Source organism: Sinocyclocheilus anshuiensis, unplaced genomic scaffold (assembly GCF_001515605.1).
Source record: "Sinocyclocheilus anshuiensis isolate Anshui unplaced genomic scaffold, SAMN03320099.WGS_v1.1 scaffold426, whole genome shotgun sequence".
Lineage (NCBI taxonomy): Eukaryota > Metazoa > Chordata > Actinopteri > Cypriniformes > Cyprinidae > Sinocyclocheilus > Sinocyclocheilus anshuiensis.
This window is the reverse complement of record NW_015542362.1, coordinates 64,048-71,814: the sequence shown is the minus strand read 5'-3', so window position 1 is coordinate 71,814 and position 7,767 is coordinate 64,048.

Here is a 7,767-nt window from a genome sequence, read left to right as displayed (position 1 = left end):
CCACGGAGGAGCTCCGGAAGGATAAAAGGAGGAGTGACGACAGTGAAAGACAAGAGTCCAGGCCTGGTCCTCTGCAGGTGTCGCTCATCATCAATTACTCCACCGTCACTCGCCCCCACTCGTCACAATATATATGTAAGAAAACATTCTACAAGTGTGTAAATCTCATTGCAAGAATTCACATACTGATTTGCGGAGTACAAAATTTGTCCGTGACTTCACATTTTTGATGCAGGTGTGTGAATGTCTTTTTGCACCATATTCACTGCAGCGATTATGTGTGGCTATTCTCTACAACTACAAATTCCGCTGCCACAGACGCTTAGTTGTTTTGCACCAAAAATACCTTCATAATAGTTCACCCAAAAATTTAAATTCTGTTGTTAATTGCATATCCCCGTGTCGTTCCAAACCCGTAAGACCTTTGTTCATCTTCGGAACACAAATTAGGATATTTCTGATGAAATCAGAGAGCTTTCTGACCCTTAATAATGCAACTGAAACTGAAATAGTCCATGTGACATCAGTGGTTCAACCGTAATTTTATGAAGCTACGAGAATAATTTTTTATACTTTTTGTACGAGAATACGAATTTATTCAACATTTCTTCTCTTCCGTGTCAGACTTCGACACACATTCACGACAGTACCTTGACGCATGCATGTGCATGCATCCGTGTTCTACGTCAGAACGCCGGCTCCTGTGTCAGCAGCATCACATGCATGCATCGCGGTAGTCTTGTGAATGGCAGCGAAGACCGACATGGAAGAGAAGAATTGTTGAATTTTTCTTTATAATTCTTTTGCACTTTAATGTTTGAAACATTTGTTTCCTTTATACATTTTTTGTGTATTGCTTTATTATATTTAAATGTTCAGTTCTTTTTGTTATAAGAAAAAAGTTATTAAACCAGTTATACTGTATAATGTCAACACTTTTTTTATAACTTATTTCAATATCGCGAAAATTCTGTACACCATGATAAAAGCTTTGGTAATTATGTCTATTGTCACATGTCTATCTACGCAGGGTCAGAAAGCTCTAGGATTTAATCAAAAACATCTTAATTTGTGTTCCGAAGATGAACAAATGTCTTGCTGGTTTGGAACGACATGAGGGTGTGTAATTAATGACAATTTTCATTTCTGGGTGAACTATCCCTTTAAATAAAAGAGCCACATTTCTATTATATATTTAGAAGCGAGGATTTTGTTGTGGAATGCTTCCTTGGATAATCTACTGAAAATCTTTTCAATAAGGTACAGAAAAAAGAGAACAGGGTTCAAATATATCAATATTTCATCTATTATTTTAGATTTTCTTAAAAAGGCCAATTCAGGGCATAAATCTACTGCTTGTTTTTCCATTTCCTGACAACAAAAAGCCTCTATGGTCACAAATAGCAAAGTTTGGTTTTGTACTGAAATATTTCCTTTGTTTAATGATTAGGATTGATGATGCATTGGAGCTACAAAGCCTTACACAGATCAGGAAAGCTTTTTAAATGTAAAGGCCAGCAATTACCGCACAACCACCTTGGGCTAGAGTTTACATCAAAATTCTAAATGTTTGTGTGCATATCAAATAATGAATGTGTGGTGAGAATCCTTTCTCTTTTTTATTGTTTTCTAGTTAAGCACCCACCACCGTTATGCTGACTGGTCTGGCCAAAGTAAAGACAGGAAACACATTTCCATTGACGTCAAAATGCGAATCTTTCCCACAAACTGTGGTTTTGTTGTGGGATTCTCATAGACCACCATTATTAGAGGTTTCGGAAGCGTGATATATAGAAAATAAATATATAAATAATTGATCCTGCATCCAAGAGCCACAACAAAAGGCTTCCATTAGAAATAGAACAAAATGATGAAGGAAAACAATGACGCCATTTTCAATTAATGGTAAGAGCAAGAAGAGTTCACATGGGAAGCTGAGGTCCCAAAGGACAACTGGGTGAAGCATGCTGTGCCTGTGCTCATCAAATACCAATAAGGGAAGGAACTTCAAATCAATATGGTATGTTAACTAGATGAGCTGAGCAGTACAAGCCAATCTGTTGTTTTGGCTCAGATCTTTGTCTTTTTACAAGGTAAAAAAAAAAATAAAAAAAAAATGTTAAAGCATGTTTTCTAGTTAAGCACCCACCACCGTTATGCTGACTGGTCTGGCCAAAGTAAAGACAGGAAACACATTTCCATTGACGTCAAAATGCGAATCTTTCCCACAAACTGTGGTTTTGTTGTGGGATTCTCATAGACCACCATTATTAGAGGTTTCGGAAGCGTGATATATAGAAAATAAATATATAAATAATTGATCCTGCATCCAAGAGCCACAACAAAAGGCTTCCATTAGAAATAGAACAAAATGATGAAGGAAAACAATGACGCCATTTTCAATTAATGGTAAGAGCAAGAAGAGTTCACATGGGAAGCTGAGGTCCCAAAGGACAACTGGGTGAAGCATGCTGTGCCTGTGCTCATCAAATACCAATAAGGGAAGGAACTTCAAATCAATATGGTATGTTAACTAGATGAGCTGAGCAGTACAAGCCAATCTGTTGTTTTGGCTCAGACCTTTGTCTTGAACAAGGTAAAAAAAAAAAATTAAAAAAAAATGTTAAAGCATTTCCAACAACCAGTCCCAAGTTTTTTTTTTTTTGCCTGTGGTCTATGCTGAGATTTGTGTGCGGCCTACAGACATCCACAGAGACTGTAATCACATTGTCTCCAATTGACAGACTGGCTGATAAGGAGTATTACAAAAAATATAATATTTTTATGTCTCATGTCAAGTCCTGAGCGTGAAGGCTAATAAGAAAAGATTGACCTCTGTGCTGCTTTGCAATCCCACGTCCTCTCCTCAACTGCCTTTATCTGACCCTCACACCTGGGCAAATCATCTTTCCATCACTCATCATCTTGGCATATTTCTAGACACCTGTTGAGTCTGATCAAGACAGCTCATCACAAGGGGTTTCATTACAACCAAACTATTTCAAGTCGAATACTCCTCTTTGATCACTGGACTTTTTTGTCTTATGTCAGCACTCCAGAGATGGTGAAAGGTACATGCGAGGGGCCGCCAGGAGCGTTTTGTAGGTGAGCAGGTGGAGTTGGAGCTACCACACCACACACAAACTGTACACATGCACATAGTAAAAGCCCTGAAATCCTACTCCACTTACACCCTGTCAGCCTGCTTCCATCCCAAAAGCATGGATCCAGCGTATAACTCAATAGGTCTCCAGTGTTGTTTTGGATCCCAACTGATATTCAATTTATAGACATGTGAAAATAACAAATAAAAATAAATAATTAAAGTCCTGGGGGTGAGTAAATGGTAACAGTATTTTAATTTTTAAGTAATGCCACAAAAAGGTCATTAAAAATTAAGATTTACAATTAAGTTGAACTACACTGATATTAAACCTACAAGTTTGAGGTCAGTACATTTTTTTAGCCTATGTTTTTGAAAAAAAGTCTCTTATGCTCACCAAGGCTACTTATTTGATCAAAAATACAGCAAAAACAGTAATATTGAGAAACAGTATTACAATTAGTTTTTTTTTCCTATTAAAAAATTAGAATTTATTCCTGTGATGATAAAGCTGAATTTTCAGCAGCCATTACGCCAGTCTTCGGTGTCACAAGATCCTTCAGAAATCATTCTAATGTGCTGAAACATTTATTATTATATCAGTTATCAATAGAAAACAGTTGCACGTCATAGGAAGGGAGATGATTTCTAATTTTGCAAAAATCCTGTACACATTTAATTTTTTTATAATTTTGGCATTAAGAAGATTTGTCTCTGATAAAGTGGATTTGTGGACATGAAGCAATCTATTTACTAACCACCCTCCATCATTACGGTTCAAGCTGATCTGTGGTTTAAATGTCTGCTACAGATTTCAGCTTGAGGAGAAACGGTAAAGCACGGTCAGCAGATGTTTACTAGTCACTGGTTTCTCAGATCAACTGGGAAACGTAATGTTCCATTGAATTTCGAAGATGCTGAACACAGTATTTATTCTGCTGTTTGTGATATTTTGGGAACTAAGCAACTATGACAAATTGTAAGCAAACATAACCTGCAACAAGCAAGCCGCATTATTTTGAATCTTAAGTACCTCATAAAACCAAGCACAAGCAGTCCATACTAGATCAAATGGGGCCAGTATGTCTTATGAAAAGGATATTTTACTTTAAACATATTTTAGAGGGTTAAAAGAAAGGCAGAGATGTGAAGTGAATAATAAAACAATAATAATAATAAAAAATTCCTACAGGGTTCAATTAAACAGCTGGATAGATGGTTCACATAGAAGATAATATCTGAAAGAATAAATCAGTGAGAGCAAATTCCAGTGGGTCAGAATATCAGTGAACTTAGGCAATTTTATTTAATAGACAAACATTGTGCACTATTGACGCCCATTATAATGGTTAGCTTACTGTACATAAACCTTAGAGTAAAGTCATAGTAAATGTAAAGAATCTTTCTTGTAACATCAAAGATCTAGATAAGACTTCAATTTATTTTCAGCCTGATACAAGCTTTAAAGGATGATCAAGCTATAAAGAAGATCTGTAAAGTTGCAAAGACTAAAGTCTCAAATCCATACAGTATGTGGAAAATGTGTTTTTTGAACCTTAAACCGCATAAACACATTTCATTACACCAAATACACAAAATAATGTTCTTTTTAGAAACATCATATGACCCCTTTAACACACATAATTAGTAGAGCTATCAGTTAATGATCTTAATATAGTTTAACACAGGGAATCAGGCACTGAGGATTTCCAATCCCTGTTTTGAGTGAAGCAAGGAATGGAAGAAGACGAGTGAAGTAAACAAATGGAATGTTTTAATTATGTGGTTCTGATTGGATTGGTAATGAAACCACAACACAATATTATGGCTGGCAGCAGGTCAAAGCACTGATGACCTAATCCTTGAGAGCTCTGACTTATTTACTTTCCTCCTCCTGTTTCAGGATTGAGGGAGATGGAAATGAGGAGAGCAATGGAGCTGCAGCCACCAGTGCTGCGGAAGCCAACCCTTTAGCTAAGGCCACAGCTGCATGTTTCAACAATAGACAGTTATTCGGTCAAATGATGTCCACAAACGCTGGAAAATCTCATCCAAATGCAGCTTACTGACATTTGATTCACTTAATATACAGCTCTTCCTAAAGGATTCCTCATCAAAACACACTCGGGCCTCTTGATGACAGATTGCAGCGTCACAGTTGACTTGAAGAGAACGTCAGACTTGCGGTCCTGGTTCTTCTCAGCGAGCACTCCACAGAACAAATCAGAGATCAGAGAGGAAGGAAATGAGTTTAAAAGGCAGATTTAAAAAGAGGACGGGTTCAGAAATAGCCAGGGGAGTCTGATGGAAAAATCAACAGAAGCGGTCTACCAGAACTCATCTAGATGTACAATTAGTGCTTCAACAAAGGTGAGAGAGGGTTGAGAAATTCCAGTAAAAGGAACCTAATGGTTCAAATAACAAAATGGTATTTAAAAAAAGATATCTACAAAAAAAATGGTGTATGATTTACTTTGAAAAAATGCTCACTCAGAAACCAATAGTAAATTTCACAAATAATTACAAGAAAAGGCAAGTAATACATTGAAATAAACATTAGTTTTTTTAAGTAGAAAGACTGAAACTGTATTTTCTTGCAAAACATACTGCAATAACCTTAGTTTACAACTTTGAAAAAAATTACAGTGTAAGAGAATTAGAACCAAATTACTAAAATGCCAAAAATTAAATAAATTTGACGGTAAGCCTGGAACATTTTATATTAGTTCATATTAGGTTTGGTCAAATATCATGTTGTTAATGTGTGCAGAATTTTCCTGCATTTGAGAATAAAGGTGACAATATTTCTCTTATGAACCGGTTATTTTTAATGATTCAGCCAAATTTACTGCCTGGTGGTTAATAATATACTATAAAGAAATATACATATTCACAACAGGTTTTTTAGTGTATAAAATTAATTATGGTATTTTATAATAAATGAATAAAGGTATTCCTTCATTGAAAGGAGGGCGTGATGAGGGCAGACACTGGACAGCACCACAACCCAAATGTAAACCAGTTTTATAACTTCAGGGGATGAAGGTTCCTTGCTGGAGCCTTTCTCCCTCTCTCTCTCTCTCTTTCTGTGTTCTCTTTTCCTGCAGGGTTCTGGAAAGTTCAGGTTTAATGCTTCATTGCCTGCAGATGTTGCAACCATTGCAAAATCTGGAGTCTCCTTTCTCTCAACGCCAGCTCATCTCCATTCTTAGTCTGGCTTGGTCTCCTCTCAAAGCTCAGCTGAAGGCTGATTGAGCTCAGCCGCTCAAATCGATTCTCAGCTCGTAGGATATGTTGTTGTGGTAATGATGAAACAGCATGTTTGCTGTTTCAAGTCTTCACTAGCTAATGTGATTCTGGTAAATGAAGCCACAGGCCTAATTAGGTTCTTTAGTTTGTATTGGGTCATCTTGAAGTAATTTGTGGACATTTTGAGGAAAATGTATTAAAAAAAAGAAAAAAACGGAAGAAGAGGGTCGAACAAAGCAATGCTAATGCTTATTAAAAGAACATTCAAGTTAACTTGATTTAAAAAATAAGATGGACAAGCAATTGGATAACTATCCTAATGCAAATGCCAATTTTTGGCTTTAAATCTATTTAATTAAAGGTAAGATTGAAATTTTACAGAGAACAAATCCATTCAGCTAAGGAGAGAATGACTCAAATCTTTTGTGAAGATTCAGTTCACCAAAAAGATAAGTTCACTGAGCGAGCGGTTGAATCACCTCCTTTCAGCAAGTCACTGAATCATTCAACATTTCACAGATTTGTTGCAAATCATTAAGTTGTTCACAACTAAAAGTATTATCCTTTAAAACGTGCATGTCTACAAATCTACTAAGAACAAGCAGGTGACTGACCAATCAGAATAAATTTGTCCATAAAGCTGTGTAATTAAAATATTTACTGCAAAGATGACTTGACTTATGACATCCATCTGGTTCATGACTCCTTTAGAAGACTGTGTGAGAGTCATGGAGAAAAAGCCATACCTCAAACTTCTCTGCACTCTGTTAAATGATGGGATAAACCTTCTTTGACTCAATCTGGACTCGATCTAATCTCACTTTCAACCCTCAACAGCTTTTGTAAATTCCTCAGTACCCCCTTCTTCGATGCCACCCTGCATTGAATCCATTCACTGGCAAAATGCCTTTTGCGTTTTTACATCGCTCTTCTTTCTTCTCGGCTCCCTTGGCCTTCTGGTTGTTGTTTTGAACTCAACGGGGAATGCCTAGAAAAAATGTTTTTTTACTGCAGAACATGCCTTGAGCACATTGTTAGCGAGCAAGATTTAAAGGACCCTTTTAATCAAACCCAGATCACGGTTCACGGCAGGGTCAGCGGTTCGTCTCTGCAGGGCACCCAGCTCTACCCCACGCCTACACGTGACTCAGAATCCGCAAATCTGTCCTTCGGTTGGACATCCAGGTGTGAGGATGAGATTTTAGGTCGTAAAAGCTGCCGTGCTCCATGCCGCCCAACAGTCCTATTAACTGAACTCAAACCCTGAAATTACATAGCTCCACAAAATACTGCCTATTGGCATAGTATTTTACCAGATGCATTTTACTAACCATATTAACAAGAGGTGAATAAAAAGGAAGAATGGTAAAACAGTAAAAAAAAAAAAAAAAAGTGCTGACAGGCTCCAGCCACTA